We start from the raw sequence: 16,120 nt of genomic DNA, 5'->3' as shown, positions 1-16,120 counted from the left end.
TTTGGGAGCATGCTAACGGCTGCCCATTGGCTGCTTGACGGCCAGGGGCGGGACGAGCTTGGCAATAGCGCTTCCTTTCTAGCGATTTCTGCCGAGACCGGAAGCCTGTGGGAAAGGCTAAAAAACGCAACTGATTCCACTACAAAGGCAGGTATGCATAACGACGAATTCCACTATTTTAAATGGCGATTTTTCATTCCGCAAACAATTTGCAACAAAGATCCCTGTGCGAAAAGGCCCTGGGAGTTCTCCAGCCTCCACCTGGAGGTTGGCAACCCTAAGGGCATCACAGACTTGCAAAACAGAGTGGTAGGGTACAAACTCCTGCTGTTTTGTTTTGTTTTCTTTTGCAGATGGGACTTGATGAATGATTTGGTGCTGTCTTTAATAAAATACAATTTTGGAAGAGGACAGATTAGAGTGGAGAAAAGGCTTGGGGGTGGGAGCATGTGTAGGAACGAAAGTGCTTAATTGTGTCAGCTGTTTTTCTGTTTCAAATGCCCACCCATGGTTAGTTTGTCTCTGCAGGTTTTTTAAAAGTATACCCTTGCAAACATATTTCTGGAACCCCCATTGTGGAAAAGCAGCTTAAGGTACACAGCATGCAACATAAAAATTGCCAGCAGAGAAATGAGAAAAGATGAAGCATCTCTTTGGTTTCCTTCTGCGGCATTCCCATTAGGTTATATTCTACAAGTATTCTGTTGCATTTCATGGAATGCTGAGAAACAGAAGCCTTTTTTTGCACTGGTGGTTTTCATCATGTTCACGGTGCATTTCCGCCAGGTTTTTTTTTAGCCATTCTGCTTTCCTGTCATGTTATCCTCGGGCTTCATATCAATTTCCCCTTCTGCAATACTTCAGCTTTCAGTTCCTATTGAGTTCAGTTATCCTGTGGGTTATCTGAAAATATTATTGGTCCAGTTCTCTGACCCTCCATTGTAAGCCCAAATGTAATCAAAAGCATGACCCTTCCTTCAGAGTACTTTCCCCTGGCCTGTTCCACCCTTCAGAAGACAGTCCTCCACTCCAACCCACCCTCAGTGTATTCATCCCTCCCACCACACACCATCTTCTTCCTCCCCTGTGCCCCTTTCCTCTGTTGCCAAACTCCTTTTTCCTCCAATTTCCACCATCAAAATCATTAAATTTTTTGTAAGTTTCATTATGTCTAACACATCCTGTATGCTAGACTAGAGTCTACTGTGGAGTGCCAGGTTTTCAGGAGTTTACTAAGGAGTAATGTAAACACGGCAGGGGGAGGGAATAAGACGTGTCAGGGAGTTTGAGCAATCTGTGCACAGAATTGAGAGGAGGCATTCATTTCCATCACAATGGTAATTATTTGCTGAACTACTTCTTTAAGAACTGCAATACATTTCCTGAGGATGGTTCTGTACCCATGAAAACAAAATAGCCAGTCTGTTGTTTAGCATAAGACTGTACATGTGGAATTGTTTGTTTCACTCTTGACCAATTATGCATGGGCTGGGAAAGGCAATGCCTGCATGCCAATGGAGCTAATCATCACTTATGCATGATGCCAGTACTGTCCAGGCCCCCTCCCAGCCCTGGCCCGTGTTAGGGCCTCTGATGGCCCATGTAATGAAACATGGATTCTTTCTTGCTGTGGCGGCTAGCACAGGCTCAGCTGATGCAGGTCCGTGCACAAGGGAAAAGCCAGGCCTTTGACGCCTGGCTCCCCTCACCCCCAATGTCCCTGCAGGGATACAAGATGCCCTGTTCAGATTCGCAGTACTGCAGAGCCAAAGAGGGCATTTGTGCAGCCCCCATGATAGTGGGATAACACCATGCCACTATCCGATCATTGTGTGGTGGGATGCTCATACCCCCAGCTCCCTGCTGCTGCCATGAGGTGTGGTAGACCCTTACCACCCAGAGGTTTGCGTGTGCATGCACAACTCTGGGGCGGACCGTGTGCACCAAGAGGATTTCAACTCCCATGACTACATGTGAAGTGGTGGGGCATGTTGTCCCACTACTAGGAATCAGCAGGAAGTCCAGCCCAGCCATGTGCATAATCAGGTTCTTTAGCGTCTTCTGTGTCTAATCACAGAGGCTTCACTCTGGCCACCCCTCAATATGGGATATGGAATGGGATGGTCTATCGGTTAGGTACAGCCAAGAAAACTGTCTGCATGCCCAGCAAGCCTCAAACAGAGGGATGGAAAACTCCCTCCATTGATGCTGATGGCTTGTTATTCCATGAGAAAGATGGACTATCTTGAAATTCACAAATCTCTTTTTGAATCCCTCTTTTGCGTCTCATCCACCTAAATTCCAGGAGGGCTGACAGTAACCTGCAGCCAAAAGAAGGGAGCCTTGTCAAGGGGGTGGGGTCTCTATGGAAACAGCTGCCCTTAACAATTCCTGCTGAAACAAATGGGGAAGGAAATTCAAACATGGCACTACCCACGGCACTGATAAAACTGTTCTGACCGGGCAGTGATATCAGGGCTCTCTCAGCCTCACCCACCTCACAGGGTGTCTGTTGTGGGGAGAGGAATGGGAAGGCGACTGTAAGCCACTTTGAGCCTCCTTCGGGTAGGGAAAAGCGGCATATAAGAACCAACTCTTCTTCTTCTTCTTCTACCCACATGTGCAGAGTGTCATGCTGACTATACCAGGGGCTTTACTCTGCAGAACCCAGATGGGCCTGGACACCCTACAGAGGAAGCCGGGCTTCCCTTCCCTTCTGGAGTCACCCACCCACAAGGAGTCACAGTGGCAGGGCCCCATAATTGTTGCACTGCCTGGCAGCAAGATGGACAAATGCAGTGGCAAGGGTAGCAGTCTGGCAGGAGGTGGTACTCAGCAGAAATGGCTACCCAAGAGTAAGCAAAAGAGCTCAAGTGAGGAGCTGCCTTTATGTAAATATGAACCCTCCCCTCACAATTTGGACTGATTGGGAACTTTATGCATAGTGATATTTCTGCCCCACACATACACCAAACAAGCCCCACATTCTTCTCATTTTATGATGTAATGCAGAGAATTTACTCTCAAAATACAGGGGGAACTACGAAGAAAAGGAATCTATTGCAGTCAGCTATTGTGTGTCCACCACTGTCAAAATCAAGAGTAAACAAAAGCAGAAAGGGCCATGACTCAAGGATTAGAGAGAGGATACTCCTTCCTGTTTCCACAGTACTTGCAAACTGATCCTTTAACTTACCAGGCAAGTGCCTAGTGGGCTGCTGTCCTGAGATGTAAGCTGCAGACATATCTATAGTTTTTTTTGTGAGAGGCCAGGTCTGAGCAGCTCCAGTGGCAGTGCCAGTATCCCAGGGGCCCAAGGATTCAGTTTGTTCTGGTGCCTGTAGAGACCACGGACAAAAGGGGAGAAGTTTTCAGTTCCTGTGGGTGTGCTCTTCTGCAGCCTTAAGAATCTGGAATCCTGTGAAAAGTGCATGCATGTGATACAACATAAATGCAACAAGATAGCAGAGGCCACTTTAGAATTAGGTTTTCATTTATTTATTTATTTAGATTTTTATACCACCCATTCCATATGCCTCTGGGCGGTTTTCATTTGCCAGTAAGTAAATACGTAGAAATCAGAACCAAATAAGTGTCCTCAACCAGAGCCAGGACCTTTTTGACTGTGGCTCCAGCCTGGTGGAATGGGCCGCCAGCATATACCTTTATCAGAACTGTCAAAGTTCTGAAGAGCCTGTAAATTGGTGCTCTTCTACCAGGCACACAGTTGAGGCCAACGCTAGCACTCAAGGACTTCAAATTGGGTGCCCCCCTTACCCCCTCCATCTGAACCTTGGGAAATGAATTAAATCTGAATCATTCTGACCCCAGGTTCCTTGGAGGTAGTGGTGGAGCATTCCTTAATTAGGAATTTAATTTTGACTCTAAGCGGTTTTAATATTTTATGTATGGGTTTTAAATTATGCTAGCCATGCTAAGACTGCTATCTGAGAAGGTCTAGAAACCTAATAAATAAATAAATAAATAAATAAATAAATAAATAAATAAATAACATTTGTTGTTGTTATGTGCGAAGTAGTGTCCGACCCATCGCGACCCCATGAACAATAATCCTCCAGGCCTTCCTGTCTTCTACCATTCCCCGGAGTCCATTTAAGTTTGCACCGACTGCTTCAGTGACTCCATCCAGCCACCTCATTCTCTGTCGTCCCCTTCTTCTTTTGCCCTTGATCGCTCCCAGCATTAGGCTCTTCTCCAGGGAGTCCTTCCTTCTCATGAGGTGGCCAAAATATTTGAGTTTCATCTTCAGGATCTGGCCTTCTAAAGAGCAGTCAGGGTTGATTAAATAACATTATTAGTACACTATAATTTTTAAGGGGGTTTTACTTTTATTTGGTTCTACTGCACTTGAAGTGTGTAGGTGCACTTTTTTGCATCATCAAAATAAACAAACAAAATAAGGGAAAGCTCTTCAAAATTCACCCTTTGTGTTCAAAGAGTAATTTAAGGCAGGGGTAGTCAACCTGTGGTCCTCCAGATGTCCATGGACTACAATTCCCATGAGCCCTTGCTAGCATTTTATGGCAGGGGCTCATGGGAATTGTAGTCCATGGACATCTGGAGGACCACAGGTTGACTACCCCTGATTTAAAGGATTTCTGACTGTTGTTTGTTTGTGTCTGTGGTACAGAAAAGTGCTTCATGGTTTAGTACCTTAAAAACACAGCAGTAATAGACAGTTCTTGAAAAAAATATAAAACATATTCCACAAAATACTTTCCCCAAACCGTTTTGAGTCCAATCTTTTAGGAGACATTGATTTACTGTATGGCATATGTTGTAGAGCCAGGAGATCCCAGGATTGTCTGGCAGCCAGGTAAGCCTCCGTTTCATGACTCCTAATGTTCTTGGTGGCCTCCCATCCAAACACTTGTTAGGGTCGACCTTGCTTAGTTCCCCAGATCTGATGGGCTTGGGCATGTCAGGGCTATTCAGTCAGGGTTTCTTCTAGGAAAGATTGCAGGTTTGAGAAACTGTAGAAAAGAACCAGAGTAAATGCAGAAAGGGGACAACCAGATAGCCATATTGTGCAGAAGTTCCCAGAAAAATTTCTGCAGTTTGAGAGCTAATGCAGAATGAGAGCTCCATCTGGAAGCAACCATTGTTATTGGAGTTGGATTGGCCCTCACAGGAGTATAGCAATAAATCTGGATTGTGCTCTAGCATCTAGGAAGGCTGAAAGGGCATATTTCACAATTCTTAGCATGGATCTGTTTTGCTGCAATGTCAAAGCAAGTAAGGAGAAGAGGAAGCTTGCTCAGTCCTCAGCCCTCTCCTCTATTGCCTGTCAGCACTTCCTTAAAATGGTCCTGTGCTGGAAGGTGGGTGTAAGATTTCTTTTCACCTTTTGACGTTGCAACTGCTTTCCGTTTTCATTAGTGATTTTTATTGGTCCCTTTCTTGTTGCTCTTATCTTCTGATGAAGCTGTTGTTTGATTTTATGTGGATGTGTTTCATTATTTGATTTTATTATAGTGCATGTGCACGTTTATAATTGCTCACTGTCTTGGAGGCTTTGTGTTCACCAGAATGAAAATGAATCGAGTGCTTCTAGCTCTTCCCTCATTAGTCCTACCAAACCAATATTCTTTGCTTTGTAGCTTTCTTTTATATATATATATGAATACAGAGCCATCTATCATGCCTCCCTTAATCTTTTCTTGAAGGGAAACATGCTCTGTTCTTTTCATCCTTTGCTCATATGTCATTTGTTATACTATCTCTAACTTTCACTTTTAGAAGAACAGGCATTTTCTCTTTGCAGAGAAAAAGCCACAGTATGTACTACTTACAGGAGAAGAAACACAATAAGCAGAAACACCATTTGATAATTAAGCTATAATTAAGTTTGTGCTGAAGACCGGAGACACTCGTATAATTAAAATGCTAGCAGCAGCAAAAACAGTGATTACATGTTCAACCTCAGCAATGGTTTCATGCGATCTCAGAGCCCTGCCGTCCTGAGTTTATGGACATTTCAATCTTGGCATTAGGGAGAACTGATCTGTACACAGAAAAGCTCAGGTAAAGTCGCCTAGTTTCCAGTAAACCTTCCTGCTAATAAGAAAAATGCATTTTCTTCCTGCCAGCCCAGAAGGCAGACAGAGGTCAGGCCTTTGCCCTCAGCATAAAGGAGACAGGACATGATGTGAAGGCTCATTTAAGGCCCAGGATTTCAGTACATGCAGCTGTCTTGCGGCTCAGAACATTTACAGATCTTGTCAAAGACTGTCTGAGGATCAGTGGGGCCACATAAACCAGATTGCAATGTCTGGAAATATTGCCAGACTTAGGGCTAGACTCTACTGTGGGAGGTGCAGCTGTCTACAGCTACAACCCTGTTAGAAGCCTGCAGAGCACACGTGTGCAGATGTAGTTGGGGATAGCACAGTCTACCTAGTTAACTTAAGCACTGTAAAACTAGGAGTGACTAAGAAAGTGTTATGTCAACTCAGCAATTTCTTACTGGATTCTCCCACTGAAGTTCCTTTGTTAAATAAAGGTGACTTTCAGGTCATCAACAGAACATACCAGTAGATTGAAGTGTTCTGCTAAGAGCTTTTGATTGTTGCCATTATTTATGTCAAATTTATGTGCATTTCAATATATCACGCTAGAAGAAGAGCAAGTTGAATGAGCACGTGACAATATTAAGTCCTGTCATAGTGTTTGAATGGATATGGAGACAGAGTTGGCTTCTACATCTGTTGCACAGTCTGAATTGTGGGCCAATGTCTCAGTTTAACTGTTATCTGTGCTTCTGTCCCATTGAAATAATTAGGACAACTTAGTTCTGATGAAGAGGGTTGACATGTGAAACTCTCCTGTGGGTATGGCTTGTGCTTATGATTATAAGAAAAGTTTCTGTCTATAGTTTGATTAACAAACTCTTTAATGACTAAATGTAGAAATCCTAGTTTGTTCAATAGCACCACCCCTTTTAATCCCCTGCATACACAGAGAGAAGTAGAGAGGAACATAATAATAATGGCTCCTTCAGCTGCATTCAATTATTTATCCTTTCCTCTGCCTCCTTTCCACAAACCCATCTGTACAAGTGATGATGCACCAAGCAGCAAAGGAACTCAGATCCTCCTGTAAGAAAATTTAAATATCAGCAAAATGATGGCAGAAAAAGTCTACTCTCTAAACTTGCCAGGGGAACTGATCTTCGTCATCTGAGATCAACTGTAGTTCTAGAAGAACGCCAGCCACTGCATGTCAGTTGGCATCACTGTGATGTATTTGTTTCAAAGTATGGAAGTTCAGGAATTTAGTTAGAGAAGCAGGTAAATAGAGCAAAGAGGAAGAACCTTGCACCTCTCCTCCATTTTCATTATTCATTCTTGCAACCATTAGCAAAGAGTTTGCAATGAGATTTTGCCAGCACCCTGACAGTTAAAGATAGCTTTGGATACCACCCTGAAAAAACAACAAAACTGTTATGCAGGGCTGGTAGCCCAGGTCGCCTCTGATCACCCGTGGGTAGGAATGTCAGCTGCAGGCTGGGAAACTGTACGGGTTTGAGGGTGGGTCCTGGGGAGATCAGGGATCTCAGCAGGGTACAATGTGATAGTGTCCACCTTCTGAAGTATCCATTTTCTCCAGGGGAACTGATGTTAGTAGCCTGGAGATAAGATGAAATTCTGGGAGATCCCCAAGCCCCACTTGGAGGTTGGTTTATGCAACAAACTACAATTTATTGTAACACCCGAATACAGCAATGGTAAGTCAATGTTTTATGATTAAGAGGTAAAAGAATGTCGTTGTATATGTGGACAATTTGAGGCACACAGTTTGGAGGAAGAGACTGGAATCCTAAGCTCTTGAATGGGGTTTGCCAAGTCCCTGTTCATAATTGCTCACTGGACAATATAATCAAGGGCCTCCATTAAGGATCAAATACGTGTTGGGAGTCTCAAACCTGTATATAAGTTCTCTGGTTTTGCTTGTTGTTATTCAGTGTTCTTGTGCTTAGTAAATGGTTGTTTGGAGTAGAAGTGTCCCTGTCTTTACAGTGCTCACAGATTTAATAAATGCAAACCGGGAATGAATGCCTTTGTTTCACTAAATTTTGTAATGATAGAAACAAAAGTAATTATTTGGGTCTTCTCCTATAATTAGAAAATAAAGAGCTGCACCAGTCGCAGGAGATTAAAAATATTCATGACAATGTGGTGTTCACAGGGTATGTGCTCTGGGGCTCCTTGGCCCCTCCCCCCCTCTGTCTCAGACACACATCCTGGCACACAGAGACTCCTTCCTCTCCCCCCACTTCCCCTTCTCCCTCCTTCCCCCTTCCTTGCCTGAATGCCTCCCTAGTCCCTCCCCCCTCTCTCTCAGACACACAGATATACTCACATGCATGCACACACAGACTCCACTTTCCCCTCCCCTTTCCTTCCTTTCCTCTTGCATCAGGAGGGCCATGAGAGGGCATGGGTGCGGCAGCTAGCATTGTGCTCATGCTGCCACTGCCACTGGCCGTGTTCTGCTGTCCTCCACTGCCTCAGCCAGCTGCCCCATGGTTGCCTGCCTCGAGGCTCCTTTGGGCCTCAGCTGCTGTGGTCTCAGCCACTGCTGGCACCACTTCAGCCTCCACCACCACTGCTGCTGTAGCCTCCACCAATGCTATTGCTGAGGCCTCCGCCCTGGCCCTGGCGGTAGTGCAGTGAGGCCACAGCTGTTTGTCCTCGTGGCAAGCTGTCACCACTGCTGGCAGCCATCTTCTGCAGCTGGCCTGAAGAGCCCCACTTACACTGCCAACACAGATCTACTGCCATCCTCCCTCTGGTGGGACAACACACGTCACATCCGTACCCATTTCTGTCCCAGGGAGTGTGACGGTAGATGCGTTTCCACAACAGAAATAGGGTCAAGGCTGGTGGAGGAAAATCAGGTATTTGTACTTCTTGCAAATATGAAAATGAAAAAACAAACAAACAAACTAGGTGAAGAGAGGGGCTAGAGTTTCTCTTTTTATGCTATTTTTCAGTTTGTATGAAGTTTTTAATGCAGAGAAACATTAAGCCAAAAGTGTCCCTCTCTGTAGTTTGAAGTAGTCTGTTGCACTCTACTCACTCAACATCTATTGTCCAGGTTTTAGAGCAAAGTTTTTTCCATGTAAAGTTTCCCCAGCAATTGGGAAGCTGACCTTTAGTCCTGTCTTTTATCAAGCAATATGACAGAGCAAGCAGAGTCATGACCTGTATATTTCTTGCCCTGGCCACAACCAAACACCTGGTGGAAGAGCTGCATCTTGCAGGCCCTAGGGAACTGTGATAGCTTTGACAGGGCCCTCAGCTCTTCCAGGACCTCACTCCACCAGGTAAGGGCCAGGACTGAAAGGGCCCTAATCCTGATGGAGGTGGGCATACCTCATGTGGGTTGGGGATCACAATTTGCAGAGTGAAGAGCTCTGTGAGGGTATAGGAAGTTAAACAGTCTCAAACTGGTGCCACACTGTGGCTGGCCTTGAAGGTCAGAACCAATCTGGAATTGAACCTGATCTGGAATTCAACTCAAAACCAATGCAGCTGCCTCAGCATTGGCTGGATCTGGGGTTCTCCATATTTTGTTTTATATTTAAACAAGTAGCTATGTTTTAAACTCTCCAGAATCCAGCCTGTGTTTTACAATAAGTAGGACAGGTGAGCTACGAACCTCAAAGCTGGGTATCTAGGTTAGCTACAAAATAATTCCATGACAAATGGAGAAGGGACACCCTAATGTCTGTAACTATGTGTATGTTCACACTAATTTTACTTGATTTCTAGACCTGCTGAGGGCAGCCTTTTAGGTAAAACTAAAGCCAATGCAGTACAGGTGTTGTAACTGACCAGTTTAAAGCTCCACATTTTGTTGCAGATCTGGTGAGTGATGAGTTTTACCTAAAAAAGCTTAACCCAAAAATGCCTGTCATTTGTACAGGTATATAACAGCACAGTACCACAGAACTCACTCTTTAGCAGCTAGGAAACAGCCTCCAAAACTGGGTGCTCTTTTTCTTGCTTTTTGTAATATTTTTAGGCTTGGCTGTTTGTTCTAAAGACATGTAAAACGAAATTAGTCTCCTTGATTAATTGTGCTGTTTTTCATTTCATTTTCCCGCAGCATGTACCTAGGCTGCGTTCCCCCAATTTAAATTCTTGGAGATGAGCCTCAGTTGTTTATTTCACTTCTAAAATGTGTTTACTGAACAAAAATATTTCTGTTTCTGGGGAAATTATGCTTTCCCCTTTTGTTACTTCATTAAAATAGTTCTAAAGGAGAGGACGCCCAGCAACAAAGAAAGGCTAGGCAAACAGTATAATAACAAGCTGAAATGTAATCCCAGGGTCCCCTCATCTACCTAGTTACAAATGGTCCAGATAGTTCAGCCCACTTATTCCCACACACACTGTACTTATCCCACTTGCCCAGAAGATGTAGATTGTCTACTAACTAGGTGAAATTGGGACTTTGGCCCACGATGTAGTACTTTTGACAGAAAATAATGACTTAAGGCAGGGGTAGTCAAACTGCGGCCCTCCAGATGTCCATGGACTACAATTCGTTGGCAGGGGCTCCTGGGAATTGTAGTCCATGGACATTTGGAGGGCCGCAGTTTGACTACCCCTGACTTAAGGGTTGCAATATAGTAGCTACTGGGTATTGTGAAGATACTGTTCACTACACACAACATTTAAAAAAAACATGGAAATTAACTGTGTGCTAGATTTAAAATACAGTTAGATTTAAAATACAGTAGGTGCGTATAAAATTTTTAGAAGAAACTGTTAAGTATATGGACGAGCAGATAGCCATGAGTTTTCAAAATGCAGTCCTGAGAATGAGTCCCCAACCTACATCCCGCCATTTTGAGGCCAGGAGTAAGAGACTCTTCCTGCTTCTTCTCTCCCCACTAGGGTTGTGTGTGGCGGTGTCTGAATCGGCTGTTCCATGCCAACACAGCCAGTGCCATGCCACTGGGGGGAGGGGAGGCACGGGCACCGGTGTGTAACTCAGCGCACACATGCAGGAAGGGGAATGCCACTCTCCTGCCAAGGTGGGAGTGGGGGAACGCCCCAGCTAGCTCCGCAGCTCTGTGGAGCTGACAAGGGTGTGTGGTGTCCCTGAAGGTGTTTCTTTTGACTCTGCACAGTGCTGGCCTGACATAGCCCCTGATGGCGCCTGTGGCATCTCAGGGAATACAGAAGACTCTGTGTTCCCTTGCCACAGGCCATCTGAGGGCCTGAGTTGGGTGAGGGTTGGGTGGCGCCCAGGATGGCAGCAATGTCAGACATAATCAGAGATTAGCCCCACAGCCCTGTCTCCACCAGCCTGGCCATTCCACTCCATGCATAATCGGTCATAGAGATTCTTTCCAAATGAGGCGGTCCCTAAATATATGGAACTTTCGACTATGTGTGTAACACTATATTTCTTGTGTGATATTACAATGGCTAGTACATATCAATTATGGACTTCCAGATCTTCAGATAACCTAAGGTGATGAGATTTTAACATGGGTAAAGCAGGACAACATTGACCGGGGGGGGGTTCTTGATTAAAAATTTGGTCTATATGGAGCAACAAAAAGTTTCATAGAATGCAAAAATAGTATTGTAATATATATATTTTTAATTTCAACATAAATACAATTTGCCAGGTACCCCCAGATGTCCCTCCAAAAGTGGGACAGTCTGGTCGCCTTAACTGATAACCATGCAGGCAGTAAGAATGTGTGTTGCCAAACTAAACTAATCTAGGAGCAGATCCTCATAATGCCCTTATCCATGGCTTGCAGCATCCACTGTAATTTCCTTCCTGAGCCTGTGCATTTTTGTACTAATAAACCATGAATCTCTTCTTAGACCATTCCAGTGTTTCCTGCTCAGGTATCTTCCTGCTCAGATGCTCTTGATGAGACATATAAATAAAGCAACACTCCTTTAATTACATGAAGCCTTTGTGGCAAGCAACCCACATTTCGCAACAGATATGAATGTGCAGAGACCCTAGAAGCTGTTAAATAAACACTGTTATTGGCTCCCACTATGTCAGGGCAGTATGCTCACATTATCTTTTTATGCAGAAAAATATGGCAGCAAGCACATCTCCTGCCTGACCTACAGATCTTTCTCTCCATTCAGATTTTCATTTCAACTATTCAGGTTTCCCTGAGCAATTATGTTCATAGCATAGCTCCACAGCAAAAGTCTTTTAATAGAAACAAACATTTGTTATATGAAATCATTTCATTTCTTTGAACTCATTTCACTTGTGACCTCTTGTTGTCAAAGATTGTACCCTGCACCACATGGGGGGAAGAGACTAAGAGCTTCAAAGCTGTGGTATCACCTGGTTCCAGAGAAACTGCTGAAGGATGCATATAAAATGTAACAGGAGCTGGGCACAGGGGAAGTGTATGCCAGAGGGAAATTATGCCCATCAAAGCTCTTCTGGTCCTGCTCCCATTCTAGACCCTATACCATTTTATGTATTACTTTGAAATTATGTTACATACTATACTATTTTAAGGGGAGAGGCAGCTTATAAAGTTTGAAAATTAAAATATTCTTTTCAAAGATGTAAACTCTCCTACGCCATACTGAAATCAAAATGATGTTTTTTTGCATCCATTTTCCTTCATTGCCTGTGCATATAAAATGCTTAATTGGAGGAGTTTCTACACGTGCTGGCTTAGAAAAAGTCATTCAGGTATTCCAACTTTTTTTCAACCTCTGGATCATGAAGAAGCCCCTGAAATAATGTTTCAGACTTCAAGGAGCCCTGTAAGTGATGTCAGCTGACCACGCCTCTGCCATATCCCTGGAAGTGACATCATTATCTGTATCCTTAGCCCTCCTTTTTCTCCCTTCCCCCACCTTTACTACTGCTATGGCGGCTCTGCCTTATGTAGGCTGGAAAGAAGAGTACGGTCCAAGAAGACAGCCCAGACCCACCCACCCCCCATACCACAACCACTTCAGAATTCCTATGGACCGCCTTCAGAGATCCCGTGGACCTGCAGGAGTCTACAGACCCATGTTTGGGAATCCTTGAGGTATTCTGACTGAAGAGCCATCAGTATGCACTGAGCCCAAATAGAATTCTGCTTTTCAACTGTTTGGGGTGAGGCAGTGAATGCTGTAAATAGGATTTAGTAATGGGCTTACTATCTCTTCTTTTCTCTTGCCTTTCTCATGTACTGTTTGCCCAATGACAATAAGGTTAGGACTGCCAAAAGGAAGACCGTTAAAAGATTAAAACAGGATGCCTATGTACAGGTTACCAGATTTTTGAGATCAAATACCAAAGGAAGGCAATTACCTTCATGCCTTGCTTGTAAGTGTCCAGAAGCATTTGAATGGCCAGTTAAAGAAGCGTAATGTTGGACAGGATGAACCTTGATCTGATCCAGTAAGGCCGTTCTTGTATTCTAACCTTCTTTCCCATCTCTGCACCTTTCCCCCTAAGGCCCTTTACAGTGGGCCTAAGACTTTTCTATAGCTGCAAGTGCTGAAGTTGGATTTTATAATGTAGCAACAGAAGGCAACACTTCTTATGCTCTGCTTGGATTGTGTAAGTGCTATCTCCAAAGGGGTGGGGACTCACTGAGGTAGCATATCCTAACATCACACTCTTTCAGCATTTTCCACCCAGCTGTGATGAAGGTGGCAGCAGCAGGAAGACAACATATTTCTAGGTCCTGAATGTTTACACCTTAAATACTGAAGCTGGCAGGAAATTAGCTGATATGTTGTTGTGTTGTGTTGTGATTTTGATGTATATCCACGATGTTTCAAGTAAACGTCTCTGAGCCATATGGGAGGGTGGTATAGAAATCTAAGAAAATAAATATTTATTGTCTGCCTAGAATCATAGAGTTGGAGGGGACCTCTAGGGTAATCTAGTCCTACCCCTTGCACAATGCAGAAACTCACATCTACTTGCCTACCTACACTGACATCAATTGTATGCCCCAGTGATCCCCCCCTCCACCAAAAATTTCCAGAATTCAGCCTGGCCTGGAGGGAATTCACCTACCATCCCACAGTGACGATCAACAATTCCCTGGGTATGCAAAGAAGGGCCACCAGAGACACACACTGGCACATCCCTTCCTGCCCACCTACTCACAATCTGCCTAAGTTCATAAAACCAGCATTTCTGTCAAATGACTCTTTAGCCTCTGCTTAAAACCTTCCAAAGAAGGAGAACCCACCACATCCTGAAGAAGCCTGTTCCACTGAGGAACTGCTCTGTCAGGAATTTCTTTCGGATGTTTAGCTGAACATTCTTTTGAATTAATTTCAACTCATTGGTTCTGGTCCAGCCCTGTGGGCCAACATAAAACAACTCTGCTCAACCTTCTATATGACAGCCCCTCAAGTATTTGAAGATGGTTATGTCACCTCTTAGTCGTCTTCTCTCCAGGCTAAACAGACCAAGCTCAATTACAGCAGCAACAATTAAATGTCTCGATCTAGAGACCGCCATCCATTTATATTATTCTTTGGATGTTTGCAGTTCAGTTCATAATTCATAGTAGAACCACAAACTGAACTATGAACCCATACTAACCAGTAGGCTAGTTTGCTCACCAACTCAATTTGTATTGTTTTTTTGATCCATTTAAAGTTTAAACCCCTGATTTCGGCTGCCCATGGCTTTTTACAGGGAATATAAAACAGAGGGCCATTTAAACCAAAAAGGTAAGCTGTTTTTTGTGAAGAGCAGAAAGTAGGCTTTTAAACCCCTGCTTTCTACTCTTCACAAGGTTCCATGAATTGCATCAAAATCTGTAAAAGTTTGTGGTGGTTCTTCAGTTCCCAAACATTGTTTGCAAACCATGAATCGGTCAAAATTCATGATGGACTTTAATGTATCAACCAGTTCATTCCTATCCCTAATTTACACACAAGCATAAGGGGGAGAAGTTGCCCATGTTCTCCAAAAAACCCTAGTGATAGAATATGCATAATCACACCAGTTGGATGCCCTGTTTATTTATGCATAGTCAATTACTTTTTCATGTGTGCTTGGAAATCATTAGCACATTTTATTTCTGAGCCGTAATAATTTGTTTGGAAATAAAGTAAATAATAATAGTAATAATAATGACAAATAATAATAAATAATTGCAGTGTGGTATAGTGGTTAAAGAGCAACAGGCTCTAATCTGGAGAACCATGATTCCCCGTTCCTACACATGCAGCCAGCTGGGTGACCTTGGGCTAGTCACAGTTATCTTTGAACTGTTCTTATAGAGTACTTCTGTCAGAGCTCTCTCAGCTCCACCTACCTCGTAGCATGTCTGTTGTGGGGAGAGGAAAAGAAAGGTACTTTATAAGCTGTTTTGGAACTCCTTCAGCAACCGAAAAATGGTGTGTAAAATACCATTTTCTAATAGTAGGTCAGCAGAGCATTTCGATCTTCCAATTTCCAAGGGAAGGAAAAATTTTCATTTGCCAGCTGGAACTGTTCTTTGTGTACTGGTATGACATACTAAAAAGGAAGAAAGTTTCAGTTGGAGAAGTGACTGTAAAATCAGCCTCTTCCCTGCATGTCACCTTTATTCCAGTGTACTACTAGCAAAGCTTATTTATGGCTGTCATTACTGCCTGGGGAAGAATTGCACTCTGTTATGCCTTACACATCGCACTCATACTGCTAAGATATTTGCAACAGGTGATACTGTTAGAAGTAGGGGAAAAACATGAGTTTCTTGTCAAGTGTCAGGTTGCGTTGCAGGTGAAGAAGTGCAGAAGGCCTTGGAGTTTTGTGGAGATGATCTTTTTTTTTTGTACACTAAAGGTGCCACTTGTATCCAGCTGTTGCATAGGATCCAGATGTGTTTGACCCAAGGTGGCATCATTGTAGGCTGAGCACTCTGGTAGCCCTTGGGAGAAAAAGCTTCAACATGAAAATTCCTTACCTAATCATAATGTCTTCCTATTAAATTGTCTTTCCTGTCCTGTTTTTCCTCTGGTGTGGCAGATATCACTTCACTTATCATCCTCTGCTGAGAGAAACACCAAGTTCTGGCCAGAGAAGCTTTGGAAGACAGCATCCCTGATCTTTTAAAGCAGTGGTCCCCAACCTGCGGGCCGCG

Source organism: Paroedura picta, chromosome 4, assembly GCF_049243985.1.
Source record: "Paroedura picta isolate Pp20150507F chromosome 4, Ppicta_v3.0, whole genome shotgun sequence".
Lineage (NCBI taxonomy): Eukaryota > Metazoa > Chordata > Lepidosauria > Squamata > Gekkonidae > Paroedura > Paroedura picta.
Note: the sequence above shows the minus strand (reverse complement) of the source record.